Source organism: Bombus flavifrons, unplaced genomic scaffold (assembly GCF_040668555.2).
Source record: "Bombus flavifrons isolate JBK064 unplaced genomic scaffold, iyBomFlav1_principal scaffold0044, whole genome shotgun sequence".
Taxonomy (NCBI): Eukaryota; Metazoa; Arthropoda; class Insecta; order Hymenoptera; family Apidae; genus Bombus; species Bombus flavifrons.
This window is the reverse complement of record NW_027184789.1, coordinates 261021-278622: the sequence shown is the minus strand read 5'-3', so window position 1 is coordinate 278622 and position 17602 is coordinate 261021. Positions and strand designations below refer to the sequence as shown.

At 38.0% G+C, this 17602-nt stretch overlaps 1 pseudogene; it reads right to left on the bottom strand.

Moving 5' to 3' along the window:
• Positions 1-144: 144 nt before the first annotated feature.
• On the bottom strand, positions 145-7243 carry LOC138189448 (putative leucine-rich repeat-containing protein DDB_G0290503; annotated as a pseudogene).
• Positions 7244-17602: the final 10359 nt, after the last annotated feature.

Here is a 17602-nt window from a genome sequence, read left to right as displayed (position 1 = left end):
TTAAGATTCCTTCTTTCTCTCTCCAACCCCTTCCCCCTTCCCCCTCCCTACACAATCCCTCCTTTTCCGTAGTAATTGGGCCTCCCCTTGTCTACACATTCTTCACATAGAAATACAGCAGCGTTGTTGTTACGTTTACTCTCTCACCTTCTTCCGTTTCATCGCGTTCGTTCGCTTATTCGCTTACAGGGTCTTACAAGGTAACTAAACTATAGAAAAGAGAGAGGAAGAAAGAAAAAAGTATGTTTGCATAAAAGTCATGCAGTATATCGATTATTCCACTTTGGTCGGTTAAAAACCAAAGAAGAAATGAGAAAAATATAAAATACTATATAAAAACTGTTTCTAATTCGTTTGAACGGTGCCGATTACCAGTGACGTTAATTGGTACGGGTTGAGAATGCTTTTGTTGTTTATTACCTTAACATCTTTGTAATTAAGGAATGCATCGGTGGTAAAGGTGGAATTTGCTGTACTTGGTTTGTTTTTGACACTTGGAAATATAACACCACGATTTTTAGACGATGATCGCTGCGAACTCGGTGATAATGGGGGGCCTATTGAAGGATTGGCTGTCGAGTTGGAGAAATTAGTGGAACCAGCTATTTGCTTGAATTAATGAAATTATTGATCGATACGGCGTTCGACGAGGTCGAGGAAGACATGGACATCGACACAGACGAAACAATGGTAGTCGGATTGACCGGTGAAACGGTTGTTTCAACTGCAATGTCATCAGAGAGTTCAACGTATCTGTGAATCGAAAGAAATTCGTTCTACATGAAACATAATAATTAATTACATAGCAATGTAATAATGGTGTTTCGTTAGTTGAACGTAGTATATTGTCGCTACACTTTCTACATATTTATTTATTTATTTATTTACTAATATTCTTTTACATCGTTCTTTCACGCATCATATACCTATGTATAATAATATATTGGAATATTTACTAACAACAGATGCAATCAATTCGAAATACGATTCTTTCACATTACACGAAACGAAAGATTTCTTTTCATCGAACGGAACAAAGCAAACAGATAAAGATAGAAATACGTATGTACATTGTCTGTTATTATTAGAGGGAAAAGATTATTTCTCGAAAAATGGAATGGAACTGACAACGTCGTAAATGCCTTTGGTTTCTATATTATTTCGTAACATGATGTATGATAATAAAAGCAAGCGAATAAAGTATCAAAGAAGGAAAAGTAACCTATTGGAGTCGTATTCGACAAGGCGATCGATCGTGGGATCTAGCAGCAATTCCGCAGGTATTGGACACTGAGCAAGGCTAGCTACATCGTCCTCCTGCTTTCGAAGTCTATTCTCCACTCCTTCTAAATTTTCGATAATCTTATTCGTTTTCGATCTTAAATCCGCATGAATTTCACTGATCGCTCTTTCTTGTCTTTGCGTTTGTGTAAGTAATTCATCGGATTTTGGCAAGAGATCGTCCACGGAACTTTTCGTGCCAACCTGTCGAAAAAAGTATAATACCTATCTATATGGAATGCCGTCAAGTGGACATGTAAAATTGTGCATGCGGTCGTACAACGTGATTAACACGGCAGGTAAACAGTGAAATTAACAATTTAGCCACATCTTCTCAGCTTACCACGACGTTCCAGACTTCATCCATTTTCTCCGATACAGTCAACAATTGGATATATTTGTTCGACGAGTCGATCGATTTTACTCTGCCTTGGTGGTGGCGGCTCGGTAGTTGTCGTTGTTGTTGTTGTAACGTTGAACGCCGGTCGACCGTTCGTACTTCCTCTCACTAATATCGCATCGTGCACGTCACTCGTCATGTTGTAAATAGTTCCCAAACGATCGGAAGCCAAGTTTACGTGAAACTGTAACTTTCTGTCCATATTGTTTGTCGCTTGCCTTAAATTTTTTATCCCGATCGTAATGTGATTTATTACTTCATTACTCATCGCTTTAGTGATTTCGATTACGCTCATACATTGACTGGCTTTTTTTCGCTGGCTTCGGCATTTATGTCGTCATTTTGTAACAAGTTATTATCCAATTGATGTTTCAAATCGATCAATTTATTATCTATATCCGATACCTTTTGATCAAGTGACAATAATTTTTCACCAAGAGTGAAATCGGATGATGATGGATTTTCTCGCTTCTGATGGATTGCTTGTAATTTCGGACCTGTTTTGCCAAATAAATGCCAATTTATACGATAAACTTGAACAGCGAATGGCAACCGTAGAAAGAAAAGAAGAAGAAGCATCAGTAAAAAGATAAAAGTATGGAAAAGAGACAAAGAGAACGAAAAAAGGGGAGGGGGGAAATACAGGGAAAGCAGGCTTGTATACGTTTGTACATATGTAGGTATATACCTATACAATAGGTATATATAGGTAGGTACCTATAAACTACACGTAAATACAATTGTTAAGTAAACGATATAGATAAAAGAAAACCGGCTGTAAATGTAATACAATTCAAACGACAATTTGTAGTTGCGATCCATGTTTGTTCTAACCGAGTCGATCAGTCCAATATTTTTTCTTTTTTCTTTTCTTCTTCTATAGATACGTCTGTTAACGAATTTCTGTTTTTACGTATTAGCATTTTATGTACATACATACATACGTACCGCTTCTGATTTCACTGTCGTTTTTATCATCGCTCCTTTTTATCGAGTATGCAGATTCAGTTGAAGAAAATTCAATTTGATGAGAATTGAAAAGTTTTAGATCTAATGTTCGTAGCTTTGTAATAACTGCATCGGTTTTATCGATATTATCATTCACGCGTGAATCCAAAGCTTCCACTCTTCTCATCAAGTGTTCCACCGCTTTGTCCAAATTTTCAATGCGCTTTAATTTTGATTCCAAAGTCGAAACTATAACCTCGAAAACGTTAAAGAGGTATTGCTCTCTGAAAAAAAAGTACCGAAAAGTATTACGATCAAAGAATGAAATTCGTTTTAATTTCAATTAAGAAATTTTCATTTCACTGGAGTAATGCAAAAGTAAGAATGTTCATCCATTGATTCGTTACATCTTAACTATCTCAACAATTAATAGAAATTTCAAAATATGAACAAATTATCAAATTTGATTAATATTAGTTATTATAAAAAGCTACAAAATTAATTCATCTTCTTTAAATAAATTAAACGATATTGATAATCGATACATCATTGCTATAAATGAGGAAAATGTTGCTCTATCTTATATAAAATAGTATCGGATCTAAGATAAAGCTGAATCTGAAACAACTTGCACAGATGTATCCTTTCTCTCGTTACGATGTAAACTGTAATTTTACGCAATCCATAGGTAGGTCAACAGTCGTACTCTCCATGGTTATTACGGTCCTTTCGAATCTTACAAATCTGTAAACTTTATAGTGTAATGCCTAAATTTGTAGAATTTGTATGTAATTGTATGTAATGTAAAATATAACGGCATTGTTGTCATTACTTTTACCACATGTACACGACTACTGAACGATAATCAACATACTTAAATAATTAACATACATATACATTATTAAGAATTACAACATATTTTCGTAAATTTTATTATTTATTCTCTTTTCGTAACGCACACGCGATATTCGTATTCGTATTCGTGTGTGTATTCTCTGGTTTACTCTGGCTTTATTCGTCGAATAAAAATGTAATTTATAATAATAATTATATATAAATATAGTATGTAACATGCAATGATTATAGAATGTAGAATTATAGTAAAATATATACAGAAAGAAAATGACTCGCAAATATTTGCTCACTCGCTTTTACTAAATATACAGATACGATAAATATACCTTGTAAGGAGAGTAGGAAAATGTCCTAATTATTAATTATTCCAACGAGGAGATCTACGTTTACCAGTTTCAATGATTTTCAAATATATTATTGTCAGGATCATGATTTTGAACAACTTTTTCCTACGTATGTTTGGGGCCCTGCTCGGCTGTAGCTTTCGAGATATGTACATATTCGTAAAAATACCTTTGCTACCTTTTATCTTGGTATCGGTTAGGTTGCTGGCAGCTTTGTGTACCGGGCAAGATGATATTACCTATACGTATGTATGCGAGTTTATGGCTCTCGCATAGATAAAGCCAAACTTGTACTGTTTCGCGTTGCAGGATCGCTGGATAGATGATTCCTCCACAGTGAAAGTGAACAACGAAAAACGGAGAGTATTTACACCAGTTCACTGGTGGATGAATACTCCGGATGGACGCTAACATATTCTTGGCGACTGAAATAGTGAATTGTTTAAATAATATATTAGAATCTGTTACTTTTTCGCTAATATTCTAAATCTTCTAAATATTTTCATGTAAATTACAGTTTACGTTGACGTTGTACACCTGTGCTTAAAATACGGATAAATCGAAATTTTGTTCCTTTTTTTCTTCAAATTGATGAACATCTACAATTATTATTAAAATTACACATTGCACATAAGAGCAATCGGCCGAGACCCTGTAGCCTTGTAATTGAAACGCCCGCTCGTTGCAAGTTTGATAGTCCTACGTGCTATAATGAGATTATTCCTACGTAAAAATGAATTAAAAAAATTAATGACAAGTGATTAATAAGAATTATTAGTAAGGAATACTTTTTAAATCCTATTTAACTGATTTGATATGATGAGACGAAACCTTTCATGATCATAAGAATATATAATAGAATGAATAATAGAATATATAATAGAATATATAATAGAAAAGTTTGTGAAGTTATCTTATGTTTACTTTAACCCTTTCCGATAATAAAAATACTTTATGATACTTATCAGCTTCTTTCGGGCAAAGTTATTTTTTATTTTTACAATATAAAAAGTTGAGTTATCTCTTTTAATTCTTTAGAATTACGATATTACAATCATTAATGCCAGATTCATCGAGGAGCGATAAAACAAAGTATCCTCAAAGGTCACATCCATCAAACCCAGTTGTTAGATAAACTTTATGTAAAAATTTTTGATCGAGAGACCTTTACAAACACGACGATACTGCTGCTGCAGTGCGACATGCTCGACGTATCGTCGACTGATTGAAAAATGGTTCACAATTCGATCAACTGTATAGGCAGCTGAGGTTGAGTATTGCTTAAATGCGATCGATGATCGACTATGTCTACTGTCGTAGTTACGATTGGCTGAATGAGAAACAAATATTTATACAAGTATGTATTTGGTGCTGACGAGATTTACTTCTGACTGATTTCTTCACATATACTTGAACGATTCTAACTGAAGAATGAAATTTGAAACGTAATTTTATTGTATTAATTTCTACTTCGTTGCAGCTATTGCCGATTCATCTACAAGTATAGTATGTACGTATGATTATACAAATTATAATAATAAACAGGTCTCGTGTTCCTAAGCCAAAAAAAATCGTTCTCTTTACTTTCCTTCTAATTATCAAATTGTCAGATTAATATTTTATACTTTATCTATATGTAAATGAAGTTGTCTATTATAAAATTCTATCATCTCAAACGTATCGCGTAATTTTAATCGCCTGATATTTCTGTTGTTTCATATTATTTATGCCGACATCGTTATGTAATGTTACCTTAAATAATAATAAGACCTTGTTCTTTCACGAATGCTCCTCTTAAATAAGTCTCAATAAGAATAATTGATATCATAAGCGTAATTATTATAGATATCGGTCCTTCGATTCATAGAAAACAGAAAATGTCGCATATTCTTTCAAATACAATTGTATCATATAAGGTCCATGACGTTGCAAAAAAAAAAAGAGAGAAAGAAGGTTACAATATAAACATACATGATAGAACGCATGTTTTAATTTAATTTATTAAGCTATAACTGTATAATTGTTTTACTTGATCCACATTTTTAACCAGCTTATAACGAAAATGGGCATGAATATTATCGAAATTACTCTAGTGTAAAAGTACTCCGCAGCGAAACCAACGAATAAAAACTAACAACGACTATTGAAAGGTGGAAGCGGAATTACAACGAGCGCTTACAACGGACGACATTCCACAACTGATATCTTCCCGTAAGATTGAAAGAGAAAAGGTAACAAATTACGAGACGAATACCATGATGATTCTAGCGGAACGACTAATGGTAGTAGATGTAACACGTGTATACATATATGTGTCGGAGATGTAGGGATGGCGGGCCTTTCTTTTGGAATTTTGGGAAGATTCCCAATACTTTCGGTTAAACTGTTTGTTTAAGCTGTTCAATATAGTATTATAACAGTGGACTTGAGGTTGAGGTGACACTCGCCGGTCACCGAACGTAGCCACGGTCTCGGGATGAACGTAAAAGTACTAATGTTGAGGGACACACGTTGTATTAACAAACAAGTCCCGAGGCGGGAGCAATAACGGCTCTACGCGAGCCTAGTAACGGTGCCTGGAATTTTGTTGATAACCCTGATCAATATGCAATTGACAAATGTGATCGTGTCAGTCTTTTATTTGTATGATCACCTTGGAGAGTTGATACACAACGTCAAACGATTAGTCTAAAAGATACCGAACGTCATAGCTAACGTCATTTCAAGAATAGCTTATAACTAAATGTTCAAAAAGTTGTCCCGTTGACCGTGGATTCGTTAAACCCGAGAACATTGTTTATTTAAGAGTGACTTTACGTTATACAGTTAAACCTTGTTTAATCAACTCCTGTACATATTACTGTAAATATAAACCTTTGAACAACTATAATGGCTAGTCCTAATGAAGAAACACAAGGCGCCCCAAGAACCAGCACCAACCCAACAAACCCGATTAACCCGACATATGTATACCCCCCCCCCCTCCGTCCATGTATCCTGACATTTACGAATTTCCTACTACGTCGGTCTACAACCTTCGTGTTATTCTTAGGCAACAGAAGCAATATTTATTAAGAACTAATATCGATAAAGTTGTTATGCGTAAAGGTAAGTAAGCGTAAACGTACATATAGTACATAAACGTACATATCATCAAACTTGTAATGAATTTGTCTCTCGTCTCTTTTCGCGTTGCAATCTATTTACATATTATGTTTATTTTTGGTAGAGTCTGACATTGATATATCTACTTCCCGATTGGTATCGATCGCTTAAGATGGATAATCATGAAGACAGTGCGATGCAGGCTTACAAATAAAATGTTTACAGTGAAACTGTTAGAAACTTACAGTTCTAGAAAACTAGATTTAAGTGATTTTTGAATACGTTTAATTTTCTTGTAAAGACTCAACATTTTGAACAATTTTTTCCTATACATGCAAGAGTCTGTCGGCCATAGTTTCCAAGATATTGCGAGCAAAAAAACTATCAACATTTTGAACAATTTTTTCCTATACATGCAAGAGTCTGTCGGCCATAGTTTCCAAGATATTGCGAGCAAAAAAACTATCGATACCATTACCGTGAGTAGTACTGCCTGTAATAATTGTACGTTCGTGGCAGTGTATGCGCTCGTATTAGTTTCCAGCGACCAGATAGAGTGACCTGACCGAAACCTGACGCTTATTCTCTGTTTATTGTGTATACCATATGATGTATACGAACGAAGGTGGGCCGAGACCGGGATACAGCTCCGTGGCCCAACTGCACATGGGAGGTTCTAAGAAATGTCTGTCTGTCTTACAATTCAATTAAAGATGAATATCATTAATGTATTGAGCTTAGCTTCTTTAAAAACCAGTCACCACGAGGAGGTCGGCAACACTTACATAAAATATTTTGTAAAATAATATCAATTATTTGAGTCATAAGTTATGACATGACAGGTATTTTTCTTGCAACCTCGAATACGCAATTGTGCATGGAACCTTTAAACTCACCCAAGACTCTTGTTCATAAACAGAAAATACACTGACACATATGCCACTACGGATGGACAACGGGGTACAAGACAGCTTTTTTACAAATATCTCTGAAAACAAAGTCGAGCTGGAGTAATATATATATTAAAGTTTTTCAAAATGTTGATTTCTACCACATATTTGAGAATCGTCGAAATTGGTAGGGTGAGCTTCTCTATAAATAATTATAAAAATTTTTTTACGCTTGCATATCAAAATATAGGTGTCAACAAGATAACATCCAAGCTCGGATTTAATAAACCGATTCCGAAATAAGTCCATATTTCTTTATCGCAAACTAAAAATGTCCCGTTTCCGTGTGAAGTTGACAAATCGATTATGAAAAATGTACTTTTTCGCACATTTTACTAATTTACAATATAAAAATTAGGATTATCGTGACGCAACGAGTCTCATTTTACAGATTATTTTATTAACTCACAAAGTTCTACTGAAACTTTTTCATGTCCAACAAATAGCGTTCAAGGTATAAAACGATATGTGAAAAAAGGTTGTGTTTTTCGTTTAATCGGTATTTCTTTTATAAAGCATCAGGGGAAAATTGTTTCAAAGTCGCTTTATATAATATGCAAAAATATTTTTACTATCAATTTGTTCCTGAAAAAATATTAATTCAAATGGACTAGAAGGAAAACACTAGTGTATATTCCAGCTAATACGTTACCACATACATTAGAGAGAATATATGGTTTTTCGTATTTGTTATCTTATACTCGTACCACACATACACATGTAAATCTTACGCATGAAAAAGAGAATGATGCGCGCGCGAAGGGAGATGTTGAGTTTTTCTCGTTGACTGTTCATACTATTTTAAATATCGTATTAATATTATGCAATTTGAGTCTGATTGTCGAAATTGTATTGATCTTACGCGCCAAAAGTTATTTGATCTACACAAAAACCGAACTGATCGACTTATTCGAGTTAATCAAGATTAAAGATTTGCTTTTGAAAAATAAAACGTTGTAGATGCTAAAACAAAACAATTTTCTAGACAACCGAGATAATCTCGGTGTAGGCTTCTGCCTACCAGTTTAATTAGACGATTAATTAATTATTAGTTGTGGTTTGTGCAGTGTCGTTAGAAGAAGGTGTATCAAATACAAGAATTAACAGACTCGTTATTGTTGACAAGTTCTTAGCGATAAATGAAATGGTAAATAAATAAAAGAAAAGATAGTTTGGCTAATATGTAATAGACACGTAAGTGGAAAGCGAGATGAGAAGGCAACCAGTATGTAATTTCTAGAAAGAAAGGCAAGGTTTCCAATCAACGATCCGATGAAATTCATAAAATTCTATTACATAAGTGACAAAATATTCTTTAGCAATTCCGCTACTATTATTAAGAATCAAACACCTTTCGCGTTGTTCTGCGAAGTTACGTAAGGGAAAGTTTAGCATGAACCCCAATAGAACGACAACACAAGGCGAGACAACACGACGACGAGGGATTTATAGCTATATACTGCAGATTGTAGATGTATGCTGCTACACGCTGCACGAATTGAGAGGATGGAAAGAGAAAGCGAAAGAAAAAGGCGAGTATAAACCTGTTTCAGTACAATAACGGAAATTCTTGGTTCAATTTCTTACGATTAAAATCATCGGATCAAAGCATTAAACTTAAACCAATTTTATTTGAATCGGCGTTACTTTTATTACCACATTCGTTACAAACAAATAACACATTTTCATTTTCCTAATATTAAGTGGTACAAATTTGCTACGCAAACGAGCAAATCACAATTAAATTGTACTTGTTTCAGAATAACAAATTCCAGAAGAATTATTCGATTTTTTAACTTTTCACCGCGCAAGAAACACAGGAAAGTTGTACGGACAGACTGTCCGTTGGTCTACTACGATTAAGTGAATATGTACACACACACATATATGTTATACACTATATAGCGGGGAAGAGCGGAGAATAGTGCGCGAGCGGATAAGTGATCTGATTAGGGCAAAAATTGTAAAACCTAGTAATTCGCCGTTCGCAAGCCCCATGTTACTCGCGAAGAAGAAGGACGGATCAGACAGATTGTGCGTAGATTTCCGGGCGCTAAATAAAAACACGGTCGCGGATCGGTATCCCTTACCCCTTATTGCTGATCAAATCATGAGATTGCAGAGTGCGAGATACTTCATTAGCTTGGACATGGCCAGTGGATTTCATCAGATTTCTATTCACCCTAACTCCACTGAATATACAGCGTTCGTCACCCCCGACGGTCAATACGAATATGTAACGATTGGGTTGAAAAATGCACCAGTCGTTTTCCAGAGAGCCATTTTCAAAGCCTTAGGCGACCTTGCTTATTCATACGTCGTAGTTTACTTGGATGACGTCTTAATTATCGCTGACTCGGTAGATCAAGCCCTAGAACGATTGAACATCGTATTAGATACCCTTGTAAAAGCCGGATTCTCTTTCAACTTTTCAAAATGTTCTTTTCTAACGACCTCGGTACTCTATTTGGGTTATGTAATTTGTAACGGAGAAGTTCGCCACAACCCGGGTAAAATACACGCCTTAAGCTCTTTACCCGCACCGACACAGCTTCGGCAGCTCATCGGTCTAGCTTCTTATTTTCGAAAATTCGTTCCAAAATTCTCACAAGTAATGAAACCTTTGTATGCACCCACTTCCGGTAACAAGAACATAAATTTGACGGATAAACATGAAAAGATAAGGCAAAAAGTAATTTCTATTCTGACCGATGAACCGGTGCTAATGATATTTGATCCCAATTACCCAATAGAGCTACACACCGACGCTAGTTCAGAAGGCTACGGGGCTATCCTAATGCAGAAGGTCGAAGGTAAAAATAGAGTAGTAGAGTATTACAGCAAAAAGACTAGCCCAACGGAATCTAGATATCATTCCTATGAATTAGAAACGTTAGCAGTCGTAAACACCGTCAAGCATTTTCGCCACTATCTACACGGGCGAGAATTCCTTGTTGTCACTGATTGCAATTCCTTGAAGGCATCCGGCAATAAGGTGCATTTAAATGACAGGATTTACAGGTGGTGGGCTTACCTACAAACTTTTACCTTTGACATTATGTATCGGGAAGGCAGACGAATGGCTCACGTCGATTTTTTTTCGCGGAACCCCGTAGACTCGGATCACCGTACGATCGTCAAAATTGCCGAAAAAGAAATCAATCTGGCCAAAATTTCCGAAGATTGGCTCTTGGCGGAGCAACGTCGCGATCCTCAAATTACGGAAATCGTCGGTAAGTTGCGGAACGACGAGCTTGCGGACGACGTCGCGAATACGTACGAATTACGATCCGGCACCCTGTACCGTAAGATACAAAGGAGAGGCAGAACTCTCTGCTTGCCCATTGTCCCAAGAGGCTTTAGGTGGTCCGTGATCAGCCATGTACACCAGTCAATCATGCACTTAGGATGGGGTAAAACGCTCGAGAAACTGTACGAGTATTATTGGTTCGAGGGAATGGCGAAATACGTTCGCAAATTCGTTGAGAACTGTCATGCTTGTCGAGTTTCAAAGGCTAGTTCAGGCAAAACACAAGCCGAACTACATCCCATACCTAAGACCAGCATACCTTGGCACACGGTTCACATGGATATCACGGGAAAACTAAGTGGTAAAAGCGACTCGAAGGAATATGTCGTTGTGCTGGTCGACGCCTTCACCAAGTTCGTATATTTGCATCATACCCGTAAGATAGACTCCCTAAATACCATTAAAGCGCTTAAGTCCGCTATATTTTTATTCGGTAATCCCTGCCGGGTAATAGCGGACCAGGGAAGATGCTTTACGGGTAAAGATTTCCAAAGTTTCTGTCAAGATAGACACATTAAACTCCACTTAATAGCAGCCGGTGCTAGTAGGGCCAATGGACAAGTGGAGCGTACTATGAGCACCTTAAAAAATAAGTTTTCGACGGTAGAAACGACCGGGCGAACGTGGCAAGACGCGATTGGCGAGATACAGCTAGCCTTGAATTGCACCACCAATCGTGTAACTAAATCAAGTCCACTGGAGTTATTAATTGGCAAGGCAGCAAGGCCCTACGGTTTATCGTTGCCTGATAGTGTCGAGGAAAAGGAAGTAGACATCTCCAGTGTAAGACAACAGGCGATACAGAACATGGAGACTTGCGCTAGCTATGATAAAGACAGGTTCGACAAAACGAAAGCCAAGGTAGTTAGGTTTAACCTTGGTGACTTTGTATTACGAAAAAATGAGGAAAGGAACCAAACGAAGTTGGACCCGAAATTCAGGGGTCCATTCGTGATAGCAGAGATTTTGGAAGGGGACCGATATACTTTAAAGACCTTAGACGGTAAACGGACATACAAGGACAGTCGTGACAAACTAAGAAAAATGCCAAATAGTTGCGTTCCTGCTGAGGTGGACGTCTGCGACGATGACAGCGACGGTGGTAATAACGATGCGAGTACACGGACCTCAGAGGATCATTAATACCACGTTGTGGCCGTGCATCCAGTGTGGTGCTCTGTGCCTTCGTAATATGTCCAGTGGGACACTCTGCGCCTTCGTAATATGTCCAGTGGGACACTCTGCGCCTTCGTAATACGTCCAGTGGGACACTCTGCGCCTTCGTAATACGTCCAGTGGGACACTCTGCGCCTTCGTAATACGTCCAGTGGGACACTGCGCCTTCGTAATACGTCCAGTGAGACACTCTGCGCCTTCGTAATACGCCCAACGTGGTAACACGATCTAACAATCTGAGATTCACCCGTGTACGAAATCGAAAATGATCTGTCGTGTCGTTGCGGTCTGACTGGTGACTCACAGAATGCAACTAGCACTTCGAAATACAAACTATGACACTACTAATTTGAGTTCTCTTTCATTTCTTTGCTTGTTAAACCTTCGAACAAAATCTTGCTGCCGAACTGGACCCTTGACATATTTGGAACATTTAACTGAATGGTAGATAATATCAGTTACAACGAGTCTAATGTTAAAAAAAAAAAAAACTCTGTATTTTAGCTGCACACGAGGACGTGTGACAGTCAGAATGGCCGTGTCGGAGATGAAAGGAAAGCCGAAGCCATTCCTTGGAAATTTTGGGAACATCTTCTAGTAGTCTAGCCTGGATTTTATCATAGCTCTAATTGTTCGAGATTTGTGATATCAAGATTGGGTTCGAGGCGACAATTGGTCGCCGAACGTAGCCACGGTCACGGGATGTACTCAGGCAGAAACTGCCTAGCAACGGCGTTTGGAATTTTCTCGATGCTTTCAACGAGCCTGCCTAACAACGGCGTTTGGAACTTTCTCGATGCTTCCAACGAGTCTGCCTAACAACGGCGTTTGGAACCTTCTCGATGCTTCCAAACGGGTATAGAAAAACAAAATGCAATCGTACAGCGAGAATGATCTCGACGAGGCTGGCATTCGTCTTGTGACTGCTTTGGAGAGTGACACGTCGTGTTTCTGTGCTTAAGATCAGTCTACGCTCAGTAAGGAGTCATCCCGTTGATCGTGGATTCGTTTGAACTGAAAATTATTGTTTATAACGATTATTAACTTATTGTTTGTAAATCATATTATTCATTGAACTTACTATCCGTTAAACGTATTATTCATTAGCTTTATTATTTGTTAGACTTATTAATCGTTTAACTTATTATCCACTAACTTTATTATTTGTTAAACTTATTATTCGTTCAATTTATTTTCCACTATCTTTATTATTTGTTAAGCTTATTATTCACTAGACTTATTATTTGTTAATCTTTGTAGTAGACTTGTTTTCCCGTGATATCCATGTGAACCGTGTGCCAAGGTATGCTGGTCTTAGGTATGGGATGTAGTTCGGCTTGTGTTTTGCCTGAACTAGCCTTTGAAACTCGACAAGCATGACAGTTCTCAACGAATTTGCGAACGTATTTCGCCATTCCCTCGAACCAATAATACTCGTACAGTTTCTCGAGCGTTTTACCCCATCCTAAGTGCATGATTGACTGGTGTACATGGCTGATCACGGACCACCTAAAGCCTCTTGGGACAATGGGCAAGCAGAGAGTTCTGCCTCTCCTTTGTATCTTACGGTACAGGGTGCCGGATCGTAATTCGTACGTATTCGCGACGTCGTCCGCAAGCTCGTCGTTCCGCAACTTACCGACGATTTCCGTAATTTGAGGATCGCGACGTTGCTCCGCCAAGAGCCAATCTTCGGAGATTTCGGCCAGATTTTGAACGGGAGATAGTTACGTTGCTATAGTTTAAGAATGAGTCTACAACGCGTAGACTATTTTCATTTTCTTCCCCTACGAGATCTGACGAGATAAAGAGACGAACAAGAAATTGCATATTATATTATTATTAACAGATGTAATACAATCATAGACAGAGAAAATGATTATGCGTGCTTGCTCCCAGGTTATAATCGAATTTTCGCAGTATTGTTAGTTCGATGTCACCGTCCTAGAATTCTAATACATAATATTGGAATTCCAATATCGCACCGCATCAGGTTTGCCGCTTTATTCAGCTTTTATTCGTCACAATCCTTCGATTAAACTTTCTTTACTCCACTCAGCTCCAAGATAAGTGTTACTCTTTCTTTTATACTGATTCTATATCTTGAGGTTAACACGAACATGAAATAAGAGAAGGCGAGTAAATGGTATATACAAATGTGCTTGAATTACGAAGCTTTTCATTAACAATTAAAAAATTTGCCTTGAGATGTTTCAGCCACGTTATCCATATTAACAAATCCTTCCTGTATTTTGAACGTTAAGAGCGGCAATTTAATCGATTTAGCTTCCACTGACACAGCGTGGAATCACTTTCGACTAAAAGTACGACATCTGTCCTAAACACGCGAAAACCTATCTTGACGGGTGTGTCGCAGAAATTGTTCAGTAACGAAAAAAGATCAACCGCATTCCTCCAAATGGAACAACACCTTTCTGAATACAATAATTGATCTGTCTTGTAGACACTTATAAGAAATTATTAAAGTATCTATGGGCTATTTAGAAAGTACAAATAGCTGACAGACGAAATACCTGAAGGCGTTCAAGAGCATGAAGAGTATAATGCGCTTCAAATTGCCGACATACCTCTAATTGCGGTGAACTGAATATTTCAGCCAAAATATGAACAACTGCATATACATTGGATTTGGACGGGACCGGAGTTGATATAGCGTAAACCGGCCGATGTACGCAGTATTTGGCAGCAAATATGCAGCATAACACACATCTAATTGTCGACATATCTGAAATAGAAGCGGAGATATGTTGATTTGAATATTTAAGACAGAATCTGTAAAGCAGTAACTACGCTAAATTTGACAGGGAATAGAGTCGATATAGCGTAAACCAGATGATGTGTGCTGTATTTGGTAGAAATTGTGGATTATAACGCGCATCGAATTATAGACATATCAGTAATAGTATCGGAAATACGTCAAATGGATTTTGAAGCCTGCATATGCAGTACTGCAATAACATTGGATTTGACCTCGACCCGAGTTGACATAATGTAAACAGGAGCAGGACCGCTGTATTTGGCAGCAAATGTGGATTATAATCCGCATCGAATTGTCGACATACCACCAATAGCAGCGGAGATACGCTTAATTGAATACTAAAGCCTAAATGTGGAAAACTGAAAATACAAAGGATTTGGCGGTGACCGGGGTTGATATAGCAAAAACCGACTGATGCGCGCTGTATATGGCAGGAAATGTGTAGTAATACGCGCATCAAATTGTCGATATATCAGCAATTGCAACCGAGATACATTCAAATGAATATTCAAGCCTGAATACGCCGAACTGTAATATCACTGTTATTTGACATCGAACAGAGTTGACATAGCGTAAACAGGAGCACGTGCGCTACATTTGGCAGTAAATGAGGAGTACAACTCTCATCGAATTGTCCACATACCACCAATAGCAGCGGAGATACGTTGAATTGAATACTTAATCCTTAATATGCAGAACTGCAATGACAGTGAGTTGGCGATAGACCAGAATTGACATAGCAAAAACCTGCTGATGCGCGCTGTATTTGGCAGCAAATGAGGAGTATAACGCGCATTGGTTCGTCGACATACCACCAAGAACAGCGGAGATACGTTTAGTTGGAATACTTAAGCCTAAATATGCAAAACTGCAATTGCAAACGATTTCGCAGGAACCTGGGTTGACATAGTGAAAACCGGGTGATACGAGCTGTATTTAGCAGCAAATATGGAGTAGAACGCGCATAGAATTGTCGACATATCTCCAATATAAACGGAGATACGTTCAAATGAATGCTTACTGCTAAATATGCTACACTGTAATTACTATGGATTTCAGAGCACACAGAGTTGACATTGCACAAACCGGTTGATGTGCGCCGTATTTGGCAGCAAATTTGGAGTAGACCGCTCACCGAATTGTCCACATATCTCCTATGGAAACGGGGAAGCGTTCAATTCAATATTTAAGGCAGAATCAGCAAAATTGCAATTGCGCTGGATTTGACAGAGCACAGATTTGACATAGCGCAAACTAGCTCAAGGGCGCTGTATTTGGCACCAAATGTGGAGTATAACGCGCATCGAATTGTGGACATATCTCCAATGGAAACGGACATACGTTTAACTGAACACTAAATACAGAATATGCTAATCAGCAATTACGCTTGATTTGACAGAGAACAGAGTTGACACAGCGCAAACCGGTTGAAAGGCGCGGTATTTTGCAGCGAATGAGGAGTATATCGCGCATGAAATTGTCGACATACCACCAATAGCAGCGGAGATGCGTTTAATTGAATATTGAATGCTGAATATGCATACTGCAATAACATTGGATTTGACCTCGACTCGAGTTGATATAATGTAAACAGCACATAATGCATATAATGTAAAACGCGCATCGAATTGCCGACATATCTCCAATGAAACGTTCAATTGAGTATTTAAGACAGAATCTGCAAAATTGCAATTACAATGAATATGGGAGGGACGTAAGTTGAAATAGCGCTAACTGGCTGATGCGCGCTGTATTTGGCAGCGAATGCGGAGTATTCAGGCCATTCACCGCGGGCAGACGGACACCAGATATCCGCTCATCCTTACTGCGTACCCTCAATAGTCTTAAGGACCCGTCATAAATCCGAGTAATTTGCTAGCTAAGGTCCTTCAGACCGAACAAATATCTTTTTTTTATTACTTTTTAACGACTATTGTCTACTACGGCTTGACAAGGGAAAGCTAGTTTTTCTCACGTACGGTGCTTCCTACTAGCAACTCTCTATCGAGGGCGGCTAAGACCTTCCTAATCCACCAACCTTCGTTTATCCAATCAGAAGCAATGTATACTGCCCTCACTTTCCTGACCAAAATGTCATGATCAAATCCGATGGTCTCGCGCCCTAGACACCCCCATCGCTAGCTTTCCTCCTACTCAGCATCGTCGCCCAACTTTACTTGTCCTACACCGCAGGAAAAGTCAACGACTTGTCCTACACCGCAGGGAAAGTCAACCACTTGTCCTACACCGCTGGGAAAATCAACTACTTCTTCGACACCGTTAGAAAAGTCAACTACTGCTTCTACACCGTTAGAAGGGTCAACTTTCAACGTCGAAGTGTAACATCTAAATCTAACGCTATGTAAATTAACATACTAAATTCAACTATAACAGCCTTGTTCTATTGTACATCTATATTATCTTCGTGCGCCAATGTGTCATCTCGGAATTGTA